The following is a 19,491-nucleotide window of genomic DNA, read 5'->3' as shown; positions in this document are numbered from 1 at the left end:
AAAAAATTTTTTAAGGCTTCCTCAGTGGTACCTGGCATTTCCCAAGTCAGGTAGATGGGATTCTGGAGGTGGAGCCATCGCAAATGTGCCACGTTCTCTCATATCCTGGCTTCTTCCACCCATGTTACTCCTCAGGCTTGCTAATCTCTTCTCCCAGCTCCGAGGTGGACTGCTCCCTCCTCCTGACCCAGCTTAAAGCTAGTTCTTCAAATCAACTGCCCAATTTCAATTCTGTCTTCCCTATTCAGCTCTCTCACTGCACCTGTTCTATTCCTTCAAAGCATGTGGGGCAGTTGCGCCATGTGCATTTGTAGATCCTGCTATCGATTCTCTCTCTACACTGTATGTTTTATGATACCATCCCTCTTTAGTGCATAGAAGTGTCATTGATGTCACGATGGAAACTCTCTGGTTCATTGGAATCCCAAAGGTCTATAGAGGAGGCTCAAGGTTCTCATACACTCAGGGGTAAGCCTTCACATCTTTATTGATTATCTTTCAAAATAACTCATTTATAATCTGGCTGATTATGGAAATAGAGTAGGATATTTTGGAAGACAGGGACTATAATTTTGCTCACCTTCTAGGACCTTATAGAACCTCAGCCTGCTTGCTGAGGTTATAGTCGCCAGCTCATGATCCCCATGATAGGACTCTCCTACAGCTTGTCCTTTTAACCCCCATGCCAAGTCAAAACACCCAAAAATTTCTACCTTGGCCATAACATGTAGTGGGGAAAAGCTCTATTCAGTCATATGATCTGTAGAAATATTCCCTTCCCACAATGAAGACTGCCTCCTACATTGTTAAGCAAAGTACTTTAGCATTCTTGGTGCCTGTGATAGTGGCTGGAATGAGCTAGGAGATCTGTGAATGTTTGTAAGAAATCAGATCTCACGTTTATTTAGAACCCCCTAGTTTTCAAAGGACTTCTGAAACTCTTTTCTCATAAATCTTGGAAGTAGCAGCACACAAGTATTATTTTTGGAGTTGGAAAGGAGCCCTAGAAATTAGTGCAATTCCGACCATGAAAGACTATGGACTCTGAGAAACAAATTGAGGGTTCTAGAGGGGAGGGGGGTGGAGGGATGGGTTAGCCTGGTGATGGGTACTAAAGAGGGCACATACTGAATGGAGCACTGGGTGTTATATGCAAACAATGAATCATGGAACACTACATCAAAAACTAATGATGTAATGTATGGTGATTAACATAACATAATAAAGTAAAAAATAAATAAATAAAAGAGGAAAAATAACAAACACACCAAAAAAAAAACCAACAAAGAAATTAGTGCAATTCCATCCTTTTACACAAAAGAAAGTAAATGGCTTGAAAAACAATGATTTAGTTAATAGCAGAAACACCTGGGGCCTTGTTCCTGTGATCTTATGCTGCCTCTGTAAGATCTTCCTTTTCTCCCCATAATAATATCTGATGAATACTTGTCATTAACTATTGGTAGAAACAATGATGCCGTCTATCCATGTGGGTCCCAGACCTGTCAAGAGATTATCAAATTTATACCCTTTTTACCTGACCACACCATCTCTCCAATCTATTATCTTAAAAGTGTTTATCTGCCTTCTTATCCACTCCTCTCCTCTCCTTGGTAACTTTAAATTTTTGAGGTCGTACCCTTAATTAAAGAATGTTTTTCCCCATCATGTCCAGAAAATGAGTCCATAGGGACATATAAGTTGTGGTAAGGGAGGAAAAAGGCACAGCCTCAGCAGTATGACCAGAAGAATAAACTGTGACAAGCACTGGCATGACCAATGTCACAATCATATCACTTACATTCTGCTTGTGGTGAGGAGACTTAATCAAAATCTATAGAATCATGTTGAAAAATACCTTCCAGTTTACAAAATGAATGGCTTTCCCTTGCCCTTTTAAAAGTGGGACCTATTATGATATATCTTCCTGAACCACAGCTTTCTGAGCTAGAAACCCTCGAAAAAATTTAGCAGAGGTTGTATAAGCCTAGAAAGGAATAAATAGGATGGTTATTAGGTATCAGAGAGTATACCTGAACATGGCTTGGGTGAACCATATTACTGTGTCTTGAGGCTAAAAACTGAGATCAAAATAAAAAATAAAATGTTATCATGTGATCTCCCTTGGAACTTACCAATTTATTTGACCTATATATCTTGTTTTCTTTATCTGCAAAATAGAAATGATCATAATTATCTTGGAGATCTGCTAGGAGCATTGAATGAGATAAATAAAAAGATTGTAGCGTGAAGTATGGAATATATTGAATGATTTAGAGAAGTTACACCCCCCCTTACCCTTGGTATATTTCCTTTGCTTCCCCTCTTTCTCTTCTGTGAATTTGATCAAATGGTCTGGAAAACAATAATGTATCGGCCTGGGGAGGACTCCAGCCATGACTGCTGGGTTGCAGAAAGAATCAGAATCACCAAACTGCCACATGCATAGCAGAGAGAGGAAAAGGCTGTGCGGAAGCTGATGCAGCCTTTTGGGTTCTGGTTAAAGTTGCAAACACATCTACTCCCTAGTGAGCCCAGGAGGAATGTTTGCTGAAGTGAGTTTCTCTTTATGCCCACTCTAGCTTACTGAGAGCTTCTTAATACCTAGGATACATATTCTCAGCAGGTAAACGAAGATTTTCCTTCATTTCAATAACAGAAACAAATAGATATCCAAAACTCGCTTATGTATGAGGAAGACCAGTAGCAAAGAAGAAAAGACACACAGCAATCAAAAAAAGTAGTGTTCAGTGAAATAGTTAAGAGAGTAAACAATGGAAAACTTGGGGTGCCTGCGTGGCTCAGTCAGTTGGGCGTCTGCCTTCAGCTCTGGTCATGATCCCAGGTCCTGGGCTCCTTGCTCAGCGGGGAGCCTGCTTCTCCCTCTGCCTGCCACTCCCCCTGCTTGTGCTCTCTTGCTTGCTGTCTCTCCTGCTCTCTGTCAAATAAATAAATAAACTCTTTTAAAAAAATAAATAAACAATGGAAAACTTTACATTTAATTAAATTATTTATCCTTATATTCAAGGGCATATGAAACAAGAGCAGACTTCTATGAATAAGAAATAGTAGAAATACTATAGGGGCACCTGGGTGGCTCAGTCGTTAAGCGTCTGCCTTTGGCTCAGGTCGTGATCCCAGGGTCCTGGGATCGAGCCCTGCACTGGGCTCCCTGCTCGGTGGGAAGCCTGCTTCTCCCTCTCCCACTCCCCCTGCTTGTGTTCCCTCTCTCGCTGTGTCTCTCTCTGTCAAATAAAAAAAAAAAAGAAAAGAAATAGTAGAAATACTATAAATTAAAAATAAGATTGTCATATCTGATTAAGAACTGTTTAAAAAATATACAAAGAACTCTTAAAATGCAACAATAAGAAACAACCCAATTAAAAAATTAGGCAAAAGTCTTAACAGATTCATCACCAACAAATATATACAGATGGCAAATCAGTAAAGATGCTCTGCATTGTATGTCATAAGGAAAATGCAGATTCAAATAACATTGAGATACCACTAAACACCTATTAGAATGACCAAAATCTGGAACACCGACAACACCAAATGCTGACAGGGATGTGGAGCAACAGAAAGTCTTATTCATTGCTGCTGGGAATGAAAAATGGTACAGTCCCTTTGGAAGATAGTCTCACAGTTTCTTACAAAGCTAAACATATTCTTACCATATGATCCAGCAATCATGCTCATTGGTATTTGCCAAGAAGAGTTGAAAGTTATGTCCACACAAAAACCTGCATGTGGATGTTTATAATGTCTTCAGTCATGATTGCCAAAAGTTGGAAGCAACCAAGATGTCCTTCAGTAGGTGAATGGATAAATAAGCTGTGATACATACAGACAATGGAATACTATTCAGCACTAAAAAGAAATGAGCTATCAAGCCGTGAAAAGATGGGGTGGGGGGAGCATCTTACATACATATTACTAAGTGAAAGAAGCCAATCTGAAAGGGCTGCATACCGTATGATTCCAACTACATGGCATTCTGGAAAAGGCAAAACTTGTGGGGACAGTAAAAAGATCAGTGATTCCTAGGAGCTGGGAGGCGGGGTGGGGCACGAATAGGCAGAACACAGAGGATTTTTAGGGCAGTGAAACTACTCTGTATGATACTATAATGGTGCATACATGTCCTTATAAATTTGTCTAAACCCATAGGATGTACAGCATTAAGAGTGAACCCTAATGTAAGGTGTGGATTCTTATGGGTGATAAGATCTTTCGATGTACGTTCATCAGTTGTAACCCATCTGCCACTCCTTTGAGGAATGTGGATAATGGAATAGGCTATGTATATGTGCAGGTAGGGGATATATGGAAAATTTCTGTATCTTCCTCTCATTTTTGCTGCTCTAAAAAAATAAAATCCATTAAAAAAAAACAAAAAATAAGATTGTCAAAGTTAAACAGAAAAATACTAAATAGGCAGATAGCAGAATTAGCACAACTGAAAAGCACTAGAAAATGATAAACCGTAAGTCAGACCATTTGATGAATGCTCAGAACAGAAAGCAGAAAGAATCAGGCTAATGGAGAAACCGGTAAAAGAAGCCACATCTGATCAATCTATGGAGAGAGAAAAGCACCTTTTTTTTTCTGAGTAACTCCTTGAGAACCATGGTAGCACTTAACCTCGAGTTTAAAAAGAGAGACTAGCTTTCTAAGCAGAATGAAAGGCTCTGCAATGGATTGTTCCTAAAGTGAGTGTTGAGTCTGAAGAGAAAGAGTGCCCAGCCTGAGGTAAAGCCCTGGACACTCTCAAAACAGAGTCAGCAAAGGAAGGAAAATGGAAGTGAGCAGCTTGACTGGTCCACCTTAATTAAGTGTCTCTAACGTGAGAATTCTAACCAACTCGAGGATAGATTTAGGTAGATGTTTCCAGTAACTTAACAAACTCCATATCTTAACACATTTTCAGTACTCTTCTTAAAATAACTGGGCATTGATAAGGCCACAGATAGAAACAAATGTAAATAAATTGTGAAATTATAGTTAATTACACCAGTCATATACTCTCATTGGAAATTTATGAAAGAAAATAGCCAAAAATTCTACCAATTTGGGAATAAGTTGGTTGCAGTATAAATGAATAAGGCTATTATTATTATTTTTTAGATTTTATTTATTTATTTGAGAGAGAGAATGAGATGGAGAGAGAGAGCATGAGGGGGAGAGGGTCAGAGGGAGAAGCAGACTCCCCGCTGACAGCAGGGAGCCCGACGCGGGACTTGATCCCGGGACTCCAGGATCATGACCCGAGCCGAAGGCAGTCACCTAACCAACTGAGCCACCCAGGTGCCCAAGGCTATTATTTTTGAAGATCAACAGAAAAGATAATATACATGAAATGAAAGATATATGCAAAGGATATGCCTTACAAGATTATTCCATACAATTTGAATACAATCTATTAACCATCATTACAGAATACTTGAAATGAAAATAAACAAGGAGACAAGCAGTGGTGGCATTGCCCTTTTAGGAACTGTAGGGAAAAGTCCACTTAGTTAAAGTCAGATCCACCTTGATCAGGGAATGATATCTATATTTTTTCCCTCATTCCCCACTCCAAGATGTGCAAATTTTCCATCCTTCCATTCAGGGAGGCTCACAATTGTCCAGAATTTTTGGAAGCTTGTTCATAGTTTAGGAGTTATAAGAGGTTCACAATTCATTGTTTCTAGTCATCTGAATCTTTCTGCCTTTTGGCTCTGTAGCCTCTTGAGTCTTTTTCTTGGCTAATATAAATGGAGAATTGAAAAGGGGCCCTCAGATAACCACTGAAAAATCAGAAGGAAGGAAGTTAACACGGAAAATGCTCAAGCCAGTCTTTCAAAGTATAGCTCAGCTATGACACTAAATGCAGGTACAAGAAGGTGGTGACTGTCTATTTCAAGGAATCATTGCTTCTATATGCAAATGCCACTGAGGTTTACACATGTATCCTCTATCCAGCCACTTTAGTGAATTTCTGTTAACTGGAAGTTTCTCAGATTTGGATGTGCAGCCATTTCATCTGAAAATACAACTTTATCCATTTATTTCTTTCCAACTCCCTTCAGTTGTGATCATTCTTCCATGTGATTTAAAATCCCTGTGGTTTCACAACTCAGTGTGATTTTTAGATTTTAGTTCATAACCTTTCCTTCCTCCTCAAGCTTCTCACAGACACCCTTCTCCTTTATTCCCTGTTAACCTGTTTTCATACTTCTTTAAGAAAATACTGACCATCTGACTGGTATTCCCTCATTTTACCTCCACCAAGTCTATAAATGTACCTACATCTGTACCGATTTTTTCTCATTACCATACACCTCTATTTCTATCAAAGGTCAATGCCTCCTTTAATGCATTGAATTCCAATGTGGTTTTTTTTTTGCTTAAGTTTTTGTACTTGTAGCAAATTTATTTATTCATATTGTCTTGTACTTTCTTCTCCTTGCCTTCCTCTTCCTTGCTACCACCAGCAAAAGAACATGATCTGGAATCACTCATCTTAAAAACAAAGCAAAACATTCTTTGAAAACATACCTTGCCCTAATCATTGCCTTTTTTTCTGCCCTGCACAGTAAAACAGCTTGAAATAATTGCCTACTCCGTGAGCTGTCCCCACTCCTTCCCCTCTTGTTCACTCAGCCCATTCTGTTTCAGCCCCCTATCCAGTCACTGTACTGAAATTTTTTATGTCATGGTCACCGAGGACTTTGATGTTATCAAAACCAAGCAATATTTGTCAGACCTACATTTACTTATTAATCCATCAGTATATTCAGCATGTGGACTTTTTTTTAAGGAATCTCCAGTTTTGTTTTAGTAACTCTTTGCTTGCAACTCTTACTTTATTTTCTTACTTACTCTAAACCATCTACTCATTCTCTTAAATGTTTGAGTACACCAGGGCTGAGTTTGGGGTCCTCTCCCTTTTCTCTATACTATCGAAGTGTTCAGATCTTTTCCCATGGTTTTAAATACCACTTTTTTTTTTTAAGATTTTATTTGTTTGTTTGACAGAGAGAGAGCGAAAGAGCACAAGCAGGGGAGGTGGGAGAGGGAAAAGCAGTCTCACTACTGAGTAGGGAGCCCAATCCAGGTCTGGATCCAGGACCCTGGGATCATGACCTGAGCTGAAGGCAGATGCTTAACCGACAGAGCCACCTAGGCACCCCTAAATACCACTTTTTTGTTGGTGACACCCAAATACATTTTCTCAAGAATGACTTCTGGAGCTCATAAATCCATGTTCATGTACCCAACTCTCTCCTTGCCGTTATTGAAACCTTGATCTCTGACTCCTACTTCTCCCCAAAAAAATACCCAGCCCTCCCCAGTCTTCTGCATATCAGCACATGATATAATGTGACTATTACCCCAGTTGCTTAAGCCCAAAATGTAAAAGATAGCCCTGATTGTTTTTTCTTTCCAGAGTGGCCTCATCTGCACAATATGCAAATTTTATCAGTTTTACCTTCAAAATGTCTCAAATCGAACCACTTTCCCCTAATTCCATCACTGCCCCTCTCTCCAAGACACAATCATGTTATGTATAAACTCCTACAGTAGCCTTCTAGATACTGACTTCTCTGCTTCTACTTTTACCTCTGTTCAGTTCCATTTGCTATGCAGCAAAGGCATCTTTTCAAAATGCAAATCACATTCCACCATCCTCCTGCTTAAAACCTTACCACTGCTTTCCACTGCACTTAGAATAAAATCCCAACTCCTCACCAAGGCCTGGTTTTCTGTTTGTTCCTCTAGGCTCTTGTTGCTTTGTCTTTCCTTTGCTCACACATTTAACGACCCTGATTTCCATTGTTGTTCTATATTCTTTTCAACTTGACTCTTTCAGCTTTTTTTTTTTTGTAGCTAGTGCTTTTTTATCCCTCATATCTTAGCTAAAATGCCACCCCACCTCAAGATTTATTCTTGACCACTCTAAGGTAGCTTTCCTTACCCTCACATTTTTTAAAAAATTTTTATTGTTATGTTAATCACCATATATTACATCATTTGTTTTTGACGTAGTGTTCCATGATTCATTGTTTGTGTATAACACCCAGTGCTACATGCAATATGTGCCCTCTTTAATACCCATCACCAGGCTAACCCATCTACCCACCCCCCTCCCCTCTAGAACCCTCAGTTTGTTTTTCAGAGTCCATCGTCTCTCATGGTTTGTCTCCCTCTCCAATTCCCCCCCCCCTTCATTCTTCCCCTACTGCTATCTGCACCCAAAACCATAAGATACCTAGGAATAAAACTAACCAAAGAGGCAAAGGATCTGTACTCAGAAAACTATAAAATACTCATGAAAGAAATTGAGGAAGACACAAAGAAATGGAAAAACGTTCCATGCTCATGGATTGGAAGAACAAATATTGTGAAGATGTCAATGCTACCTAGAGCAATCTACACATTCAATGCAATCCCCATCAAAATACCATCCACTTTTTTCAAAGAAATGGAACAAATAATCTTACCCTCACATTTTTAATCATCTTGTGTATTTGTTTATTTTCTTTACTCATTCCACATAACACATATAGAATGAAAGCTCCTTGAAAATAGGGGCTTTTATGTTTACTAAAGCTCACTATATTTGCAACACCTATAATTAGCACATAAAATAGTGTGGTCATTTAATATTTATTAATACATATCAAAATAGATCATTTTAACATGTTTAAAATACATCCTAGTACGTTTTAATTTTCTTTATGTTTGTATGTTTTTCATTAGGAATGATTTTTGAGTTTAAATGCCTTTCTGGAATGAACTGAGATGTTATCGAATCCTTTTATTTTTATATGATCTACCAAACAGTTCATGTCATATAAACAGATTTCTTGGTATTAAGCCATCCTTCATTTTTAGTGTCCACTTTAGTTGTTTCAGGTTTTGGTAATGTTTCAATGCTTTGGTGTATTCTATTTGGTGATATTTTATTTAAGGTTTTCATATAGAGAGCATGAGCTTAATTATAGCCAATAATTTACAGTCCCTCATGGTTTATTTTTATTGCTCACTGGGCCATTTCTTATATCACTAGCGCAGTAGTTCTCAACTGAGTGAGGTTGTGCCTCTCAGGTCACATTTGACAATATCTGGAGAAATTGTTTGCTGTCTTAATTGGGGGGAAGAGGCACTACTGAAATCTAGAGTAGAGGGTAGAGACCAGAGATGCTGCTAAATATCTCACAATGCACAGGACAAACCCCCACAACAAAGAATTATCTGGCACAAGCATCAGTCATACTACAGTTGAGATATCTTGCTCAGGATTAATTACCTCTTCCTTCTTCTGTAGGTCTGTGTGGGATATAAATGCCACTAGCCCAGGTAGACACCCAGGCTCAGCCCACAAGAAGTCTGCTTGTGTAATAGAGTTCTTGACAGAAACTTTAATTGGGATAAATAGCTTTAATTGGGACAGATGGAATAAAGCCCATCAAGTGAATTGAGAGTGTTTTCAAATTACTGTGACTTTAGGTCTCTAGATCTGCATTTGGGCTGACTGAATGCAGTTTGCATGTTCATACCCAGATTATACATTTCTTTGTAGTACTTGGTGTATTTGTTGAAATAAGGTAGGACTGATACAACTGAAGGCTGCAGCCTCTGGCTAGTTCCCCCTTTTCTTCCCAACCTTTCCTACTTAAAGATCTCAAATGTACTTGGGCAGTATAGCACAGAAAATCCTAATTCTGATCTAGAATATAAATTCCATCACATTGATTTGTTGTGTTTGGTTATTTTATGACGAGGCCCTGTTGTAAATTCTTAAAGAATACTAACTAGTTACTAAAAACTCCTGTGAAGAGAGACTACCATAATCTTTAACTGTGAGGAACCCAAGACAAAGAAAGATTAGGTGACCTGTCTAAGGTTATAAGGTCATAAACCTGGTAGACCACTAAGGCAGTTTCGTACAAGATTCCATACTTCTCATCACTGATCTTTTGCCTTTTGTAGCGAAAAAGTAATTAAATTAATAAGATTTAAAAACCCATTAATGTGAATGTTTAGGAGAAGAAATTGGCGTATGATTTTTTTTGCCTTGTTCATCTATGTGTTTTTTATCATATTCTAACACTCACTTGTACAAAGAGATAGGAGGCACTTTGTTTCAGGAAAATAAACAATCAAGGATAAGAAGCTTAAAATTTAGAAAATCTATTTACTTAATTTTTAAATGTGAAACATAAGTAAATACTGTCTTTTTTTAGCTGCAAACAACTCAGTTGCAGAGCCAACACCATAAGTAATAACAATGACAATAATAGCTATTTTACTATTTTAAAAACCCTACTATATGTCAGCTGTTATGCATGCCAGACATACTATATACATTCATTTACATTGCACATTCAGAGCTAAATATATAAATAGAAACCATTATTTTCTCCATTTTAGAGATAAGACTACTTTTGTTTGTTTTTTAAAAGATTTTATTTAGGGGCATCTGGGTGGTTCAGTCGTTAAGCGTCTGCCTTCGGCTCAGGACATGATCGCAGGGTCCTGGGATCAAGCCACACATTGGGCTCTCTGCTCAGTGGGAAGCCTGCTTCTCCCTCTCCCGCTCCCCCTGCTTGTGTTCCCTCTCTCACTGTCTCTCTCTCTCTGTCAAATAAATAAATAAAATCTTTAAAAAAATAATTAATAAAAAAATATTTTATTTATTTGAGAGGGAGTGAGAGAGAGAGGGAGAAAGAAAAAGAGAGCACAGGGGGCCGGGGTGGGGGGAGAAAGAGAGGGACAAGCAGACTCTGTGTTGAGCAGCTAAGCCCAGCTCGGGCTCCATCCAAAACCAAGAGTCAGATGCTTAGCCAACTAAGCCACCCAGGTGCCCTGAGGAATCTAAGATTATAAGAGGTAAATTGACCTGCCTAAGCTTGTCCAGCTTGTAAATGGTGAAGCAGGATTTTGTCTACGTGTTCCCCCTTCCCCTACAAAGCCTCTCATGCTTTTGGCAACAGCAGCCTCCATCAAAATTTTGCATTCTGAACATGGTTTATGATAACTAAATTAACTTTGCTAAGGTAAGAAATCACCCCCACCCCCCGGAACCCTTGACTAACCAGAAGAGATAATTAGAATGATGGCAATGCTAAGCAATGGTATTCTCCAACAGCAATTTAAAGGGATGTGAGTAGGTGATGGTTTTGTTAGAGGAGGACCATATTCTGAAGGCATCCTCTTCTGGAGTAATTGCAAGGGCTTTATTTCTATATCCATTCCTGGGGTTGAATGGGACCTATATAAATCCTAATTTCTGTAAGTATTGATTAAAAATCCTAGCAAGGGGAAACCAAGTTCATTGCTGAGTACCAACACACCTGTCAAAAAAGGAAAATGAGGGCTAACATCTTTCTCCAATGCTTGGTATTAGTTTATAAGCCTTGATTTGATTTCAGATGTTCTGACTTCTGTTAATGACCATTGGTGAAAACATACAATAAAAAATAGATAAGCATTCACAAATTTGAGTGCTGAACTTCTGGGACTTTGGGACTTGCTGTAAAATTAGGTGAGATTTACAAGAAAAAAAAAGAATGACCTCTTCCATAGAAATCTGTTCAATTCTGCTGGTTTATTTCTGGTCCCCCTCTTTTGAATGGTCAGAAAATCCTAGAGGAGATTCAAATTCATGCCCAAAGTGAGATCTTCGAAGTTGGGGATTGACAGGGCTGGAAGGCCAAGTTCAAAGGGTAGGTTCTAAGATGGAGAAATGAAAGAGATGGTGAGGAAGAAAGGTGGACTCGAAATATGAGGAACCAGGATATTTGCCAACAACGGAAGGGGGGTAAGCAAACATTTTTCCTTTGGAAGTTAGGGGCAGGTGAACAACTTGGCTGCATTGCTATATAGAACTGAGGCAGGCACTTTTAAAAAATTTTTTATTTATTTAGTTTTACTCATTTAAAATTTGTTAATTAACATATAGTGTATTGTTAGTTTCAGAGATAGAATTTAGTGATTGCATGCAATTGCATGTAACATGCAGTTGCATGTAACACCCAGTGCTCATTACATCAAGTGCCCTCTTTAATGTCCATCACCCAGTTACCCCATCCCCCCACTCCCTTCCCCTCCAGCAACCCTCAGTTTGTTTCCTAGAGTTAAGAGTCTCTTATGGTTTTTCTCCCTCTCTGATTTCATCTTATTTTTCCTTCCCTTCCCCTATATTCATCTGTTTTGTTTCTTAAATTCCACATATGATTGAAATCATATATTTGTCTTTTCTGACTGACTTATTTTGTTTAGCATAATATCCTCTAGTTCTATCCACATCGTTGCAAATGGTGAGATTTCATTCTTTTTGATGGCTGAGTAATATATATATATATATATATATATACATATATATATATATATATACTGTATCTTCTTTATCCATTCATCTGTTGATGGACATCTGGGCTCTTTCCATAGTTTGACTATTGTGGACATTGCTGCTATAAACATTGGGGTGCATGTGCCCCTTCAAATCATTGTGTTTGTATTCTTTGGATAAATACCCGGTAGTGCAATTGCTGGGTCGCAGGGTAGCTCTGGAAAATGATATGGAGGTTCCTCAAAAAGTTAAAACTTTAGAGGCAGGCACTTTTTAAAGGGGTCCAACTTAAGAATAAGATTTTCAAATCTTATTTGAAACCACCCCTAAATCCCATCTCATCTACCAACACCCCTCAGAAAAAGAAGAAAATAATAATCTTTATAAGGAAGCATTAGCCTTGGAAGGGACTTAATCTTGCAGATGAAAGCAACAAAGTTGTTAAGTGTAGACAGATACTAAGCCGCTTGCAAAAATACTTGCTCACGTTATACTCATCTAGTATAAGATGTTATTTTCTTGTTTATTAGGTACTTCATGCTCTTGCAAGATTAGTTTTGGATTTTTTCCTTAATTTTGATGCCTTAGATTTGGAAATGTAACTTTGCATTAAAAGAGGTTTCTCATTTAATTAAAGAATGCATTCTAGAGCTTGACTGCTAATTAAAATCCAACATTTGCTTAACGTGGATGGGTTAATAATTACAGGGAAATCTTATTTTTTTTTGTACTTCATGATTTAGCTGCTGTTTAATTTTGTACTCAATATTGTAATTAATATATATTGCTGTATTTGATTTTCTGTTTCATTTTTTAAAGTAAGAGAGTAAAAGTGGTTTTCATTGTTTTTTAAGAAAATTTACTAGCATAACTCTTATCTTCTGCTTGATCATTTCATGGCAAGATCTGAGTTTTCCACCAAACTAATGTTTGTGCCTGAAATATCATCTGCTCTTTTTCTAAGCTGTCTCACACAGTTATAGATCAATGTTAAATTTATTTGATAGGCTTAAATTTGTCAAGTGTCTTTTTGATTCTTAGGCTAAATCATGCAGGTGTAGAAATAACAAAATATATTTATTGTCCTGAAGAAGCTCACTGTCTACTAAGAAGGACAGACAAGTGAGTACAATAAAAGCATGGGTTATATATTTAAGGAACAGAGGAGTAGTAGGTTTAGAAATATCTGCAAAGTTATATCTCAACCAACTTTTTCTCAGTTTGCATCTTACCCTTTCATGTGACTTATTTAGATTTATAACACAATCTTTACTCCCATTTCTTACAACTTTTCTTTTGCTTACCAGTCAATTATATTATAGAAGTAAAATTGGTTAACAATATGTGTATTTGTAATGTTAATGGAATGAAATACCAAGGCATGTGGCTTTTAACTAATCCAGCATATTTAAACTCAGCTGCTTTGTGCCTTTCATTTGGGGTTCAGATGTCAAGCCAATGTTTAGCTGAAGATCAGTAGTCATAGTAACAGATGCTGCCTAGAGAGCCTCTGTATTACATGATCAGTTCATAAAGTAAGGAGGTCTCTCTCCAGTGGACAGTGATTATTCTGTACAGTAAAAATCTGGGATTAAGTAAGAATAACTTTTTCAGATATTTTTTGAAGAAAGTGAATTTTTTTGAAACATTAGTTGAACTAGGATGATGTCCAGCATTTATTCCTTGTTTAGCAAATTAACACACTGTTGCACATATGAAATATGCCAACTGGAATAATGCCTGCCTTCTACCTTATTTCTCATCTGGTGAAGTAATTTTCTCTCTGAAAGTCAGCTGGGCATATAGGAAAAGCTGTTTTTACAAAACTTCAACCTTATGGCAGCATCCAGAACATGTCAATGGCCTCTGAACATTGTTATGTAATACATTATGTAACATGTTAATAATGCAAAAACAGTAGAACATTTTCCTCCAAACACACATAAAAATAAACAAAATAAAATGTTTCTTGGGGAAAAATCCAAGCCTTCAATATTTTTCCACCAAAAGAAAACTTTAAAAATTTCAGGACAAGGTCTTTGTAGGTAGGATGTGAAGAATATATATGAGGGGAAAAATAAGTCCTCAATATCATATTAACTATGATACTTGTGGTTATGAATAAATATATTCCTGACAATGCTATATAAAATAAGAAATAATGGAAAGCATCCTCAAAGACATGGGAGAGAATACTGGTGAGCTAAAATGATCAATCCTTTGATGGAATATTATATAACTATTTAAAATCATATTTTGTAAGAATATACAACCATATATTAATTTTTCTCTTGATAAGTGAATGAAGCAATAGTATATACATGTTAGAGTTGCAACTATGTAAAAAAATAAAAAAAAGAAAACCAATATTATGCAGAAGACATAGTATGGAACAAATTTCACCAAAATATTAACCCATTCACTTATAATTCATTCATCATTTTACTCACGTATCCATTTACTTACATGATATTTCTAAGGGGTTATGCTATAGCAAGTAGATATTGAGAACATAACAAAGAGAATAAGACAAACCTTGCCACTATGGAACATACTTTTAGCTGATTCCGACTATAAGGCTTTAATACTTGAATTTGCTATCCGTTCTATAAAACATGTAGATTTTTTCATAATGGAAAAACTACTAACGCAAAAACAAAACCAGAAATATTAGCACTGTATCATGGATTTTCCTAAACCTGGATTTTGAGCCTGGCTCACTGATGCTCTGTAGATACAGCTGAGTTTCATTAGCATTGGAAGGGACAATCAATTTTGTTGTCAGGTGAAATCCCAGAGGAAAGTCCTTGGCAATATCTAATAACCTAACCTGAAAAGGGCCCAAGGTGACTGCAAATCTATAGCTTAGCTAGCTCTTTCGAAAAACATGTTAGAAACTTTAAAAATTCAAAGTGGTAACTGTTTAGCCTCACAGACCACACTGAGATTTTGTCTCATTGATACCAAACCTCAAAAAAACAATACCAAAACCAAAAGCAAACAAACTACAACAATAAAACCTTCAAAAAAGAAGCCTCAGTCAGTCAGCATCAAAACACTGTTTTACCAATTTGCTCTGCTGAATCCACGTATTTTTCTACCATTTGATGAATGACATTCACCAATTCTTTTATCATACCACAATCTCCTGTCTTTGTCCTATTCTATCTCAATTCTAGTCGTTTATAAAGAATGCCCAGGCACCTGCTAACTATTGTGATACCTGCTCATCCACCTTTTCCATGAATATTTCCAGCCAAGGAGCACTGAATTCCCTCCTAGAGAACATCCACTGCCTTTACCCTATTTGCCAAAGAGGTTTGAAAATTGTCTTTCTCACCTCACAGACCAAAGTGGCAAATATAGAGCATCATCAGGCTCCCTAAATACCTCCCTACCATTCTCTTTTCTTTGTGCCCAGGAATCTGGCATTCCTTTTCTCCTACCTCATGTTCCCTGAGTTCAAACCCCAGTTCTTTAAGATGCTATTATTCTCAGGCTGCAGTCTTAAGTCACAAGCCCTAACACCCATGCCTCAAAAAAATATGGGCCAGAGGTGTGTTCCTATCTTTACCTAAAACTTCTCTATGCATTTCTTCTCTCTTTTTCTGGAACCTCTTGCCTATGTGAATTTCCATCTTGTTAAGTTCTTCTGAAGTTTACATTATATGTGTTAAGCCAGCTGCCAACCGCCCAGCTCAGATCAGATAACTAAAGAATGAAGCTATAGCTTTCTGTTCTCATAAGGAATTGCTTTTTGCCCCACATTCTGCAGTATGGCCGGGGCGGTGGGGGGGGGGGGGGCTGGTGGTGGAGGTTTAAGATTTTTTCCCACTGAGTGAGCTTCAAGTCAGGCCAAATAATGACAATGCCTTATGCATGGGGGCTCTACCAGGAAGCTGTGAGATGCATCAAATAGTAACAGTGCTCTGGAGATGGAGCTTTTTCATAAAAAAATATTTTATTTATTTATTTGAGAGAGAGAGAGGGAGCACGAGTGGGAGGAGGGGCAGAAGGACAGGGAGAAGCAGACTCCCCACTGAGTGGGGAGCCCAATGTGGGGCTTGATCCCAGGGCCCTGAGATCCTGACCTGAGCCTAAAGCAGATGCTTAACTGAGCCACCCAGGCACCCCAAGATGGAGCTTTTTGAGGTGGTCCAAACCCCAAGTCTGCCCTTCTGTGGTTGTAAGACTCCTGGTGTTCAAGACTACCATGGAGCTGGGGAGAGGGAGATGGGAGTAAGCCAAGTGAAAATGTCCCAAACATCCACTGTTCTTGCTGAGGTTTAGCAGTTTTTCTTAGATAAATGTTCTTCATTCTGTTATAATCTTTTCATTAATTTCCAGAGCTCTGTAAAGGTTGGACAATTTTGCCCACATTTTTGTTGCTTCTGTGGATGAACAGATGTACAGAGGTTCTCAGTCCATCATTCCCAAAGTGCCCCCTCCCCACAGTAATAAAAGCTTTCTGGGTTCTGAAAACAAGCAAAAAAAAATTAGAGCTGGGCATTAAACCTGCTCTTGTTCCCATACAAGTAACCAACCAGCCTCATAGATTTTATACTTTTTATTTCCACTGAATTGTTTGAAGCTCTCTCAGAGTCTTGTCTTTCATAGACAGTTGATTCCAAATAACTACAGGTGAATAATTTAAATGACTGTTTTGCCACTGTTTGCTGTGAACTACCAGCACTCCATTTACTGCCAGCCCCCAAGATTTTAGTGCCTTTAAAATTTAGAGAACCAATTATGAATTCCCATCCTTAAGATTTTGTTCCTCTGGCTCTAGTTCTAGGATCAATATGAGTATCTATCAGAGAAACAGAAGCACTCTAAGTGTTATGGAACAAAATATTTTTAAAGGAATTAGAAATTATACAGTTGCGTAAAGAAATAAGAACATAAAAGTCTAGAAATGAGACTTGAAAGATCACAAAAATGTCCCCTAAATATTCCTCTTAAAGCATAAGTATGGTTGAACAGAGTTTGCAGGGGAATCTAAGACATCAGTTGCATCAAAGAAGCAGGAAGGCCCCCCAGGGTAGGTTTGTGGAGGTGTTGATGGGCATCATTGCTTATTTCTGTGGTGGTAGCCTGGGGGATGCTGTTGGTACACATGGCCACCAATCAGGAGAATAGCAGGACTTGGAGAGGAGAAGAGGCAGGGAGGACACTTTCCATATCTGCCTATTACACTTTGAGGGATGACCTTCATGTCTGTCAATGAAGCCTCAAATATGTTCCTTTTAGCCAACGGTAACTCAGAATCACATAAGGAAGGTGTTTTAGGATATAAAGTTCCTAGATTAACCATGCTGACAGTATAAAATATAAGCATGGGTCTCTAGTACAGAAGTGCAGTCTTTGAGCTGGGCTGGACTTGACGGGAGCCATAGCTAGTTTCTGGTTAGAGTTTGTTTTGCGTGTCTTCTCTTCAGTGAGTGTTTTATTAAAGGGTGCATCTCAACTTGTACTTCTTTATAGTGGTTTTATTTTTTTAAAATTTTTTATTAACATGTAATATATTATTTGTTTCAGAGGTACAGGTCTGTGATTCTTCAGTCTTACACAATTCACAGCGCTCACCATAGAACTTTTACCCTCCCCAATGTCCATCACCCAGCCACCCCATCCTCCCACACCCCTCCACTCCAGCAACCCTCAGTTTGTTTCCTGAGATTAAGAGTCTCTTATGGTTTGTCTCCCTCTCTGGTTTTGTCTTGTTTATAGTGGTTTTCCATGACCCACACAATCAATAGGAACCTCAGCACCCAGCCCAGTACTGTCTAACCCAAGACATCTAATTTAATTAGGTTTTTTTTCACAGAAACTTTTAATGGGCACAATTATTTATTTGTTTGCTATTTAAATTTCTTTAGCTGAAATTTGTTGTATGTTTCCCCAACAGGAATGTTAAGTTTCTCAAGGCAAATAACCTTATCCATTTCATTTATTGTTGTATCCCTAACATTTTTAACAGTAAATGGCACTTAGTGGGAACATTGTGAATGTCTGTTATATGAATTAAATCAGAATTTATCATGCCAAGAAAAATAAAACTTTTGTTTTAATATAACTTTCGAATAATTAGGTATGAATGACAACTACAACTGATCGTGTAGTTGATTTCATGACTGGATTCTCAAAGAATATTTGTTGAAATAATGAATGAATAAGGAGCAAATGTTTTCACTGCTTTGTGAACAAAAACAAAGTGAGGCTCTGAACACACACTCGGTACAAAGTAGTTAAGTATCCTCACACTACAAAATGGCAGCAGCATAAATTTGAGGGTGGACGAAGGTCTGGAAACATTGGAAACAAATCATTCATTGCCAGGTAAAGTGGGGGCCATGGCAGTGGAATTCGTGAGGTTAGAGTAGAAGTTTAGGCTGTGACCTGAATTCAGAAAGAGGTACCATGAGACAAAAACTCAAACTTTTTATCTCCCTTCCCCCAATATACCAGATTTTACAGAATCTAGATAATTAGAGGATAGGTCTAGCTATAATACCTCTGGAGCTATCATACCAGGAGACATTTGGCTTACATAGTTATTGGGTTGTTTACTTCTATTCAGATTAACCCCTGGAAGTTAATCAGGGTTGATGTCCTATTCAGCTTTGTTGTAGATTGAGCATGTAGCATACAGTAGCTTCCCAATAGATACCCTAATAGATATTTGCTAAATAATAACTGCCCACTCCTTTCTCGTAAAGTCAGGGAAGATCTAACCACCTGCAAGGCAGTGCCTTTTCACAGAGCCCTTGTATTTTGGCTCCAAGTATCACGAGATCTCTGCCTGAGCCACACATTGTAGTGCTGGGAGTGAAGGCTGTTTCCCTCTGGTGTCAGGTCACTCCCACTTATACACCACTCCAGAGCTAACCCATCTTGCTTGGACTTTAATTAAATAACCTTCAAGGATGAAGTACCACGGGGGGCAAGGTCACAGGGATAGCTACAATTATTTCTTGCAGCTATTGATTTTGCACTAATGATCTTAAATGCAATCTCCCTCAGAATGGCAGGTGGGGACTTGTGCTCTGGCTCCCACAAGAGACCAGAGCAATTTGGACAGATTTAAACTTGTTGATGCTATTTCTAAGTGTGAAGGAGGATGAAAGTCTGAAATATGGAGGTTATGC

Source organism: Zalophus californianus, chromosome 11 (assembly GCF_009762305.2).
Source record: "Zalophus californianus isolate mZalCal1 chromosome 11, mZalCal1.pri.v2, whole genome shotgun sequence".
NCBI classification, from domain to species: Eukaryota; Metazoa; Chordata; class Mammalia; order Carnivora; family Otariidae; genus Zalophus; species Zalophus californianus.
This window is presented reverse-complemented; position numbering follows the sequence as displayed.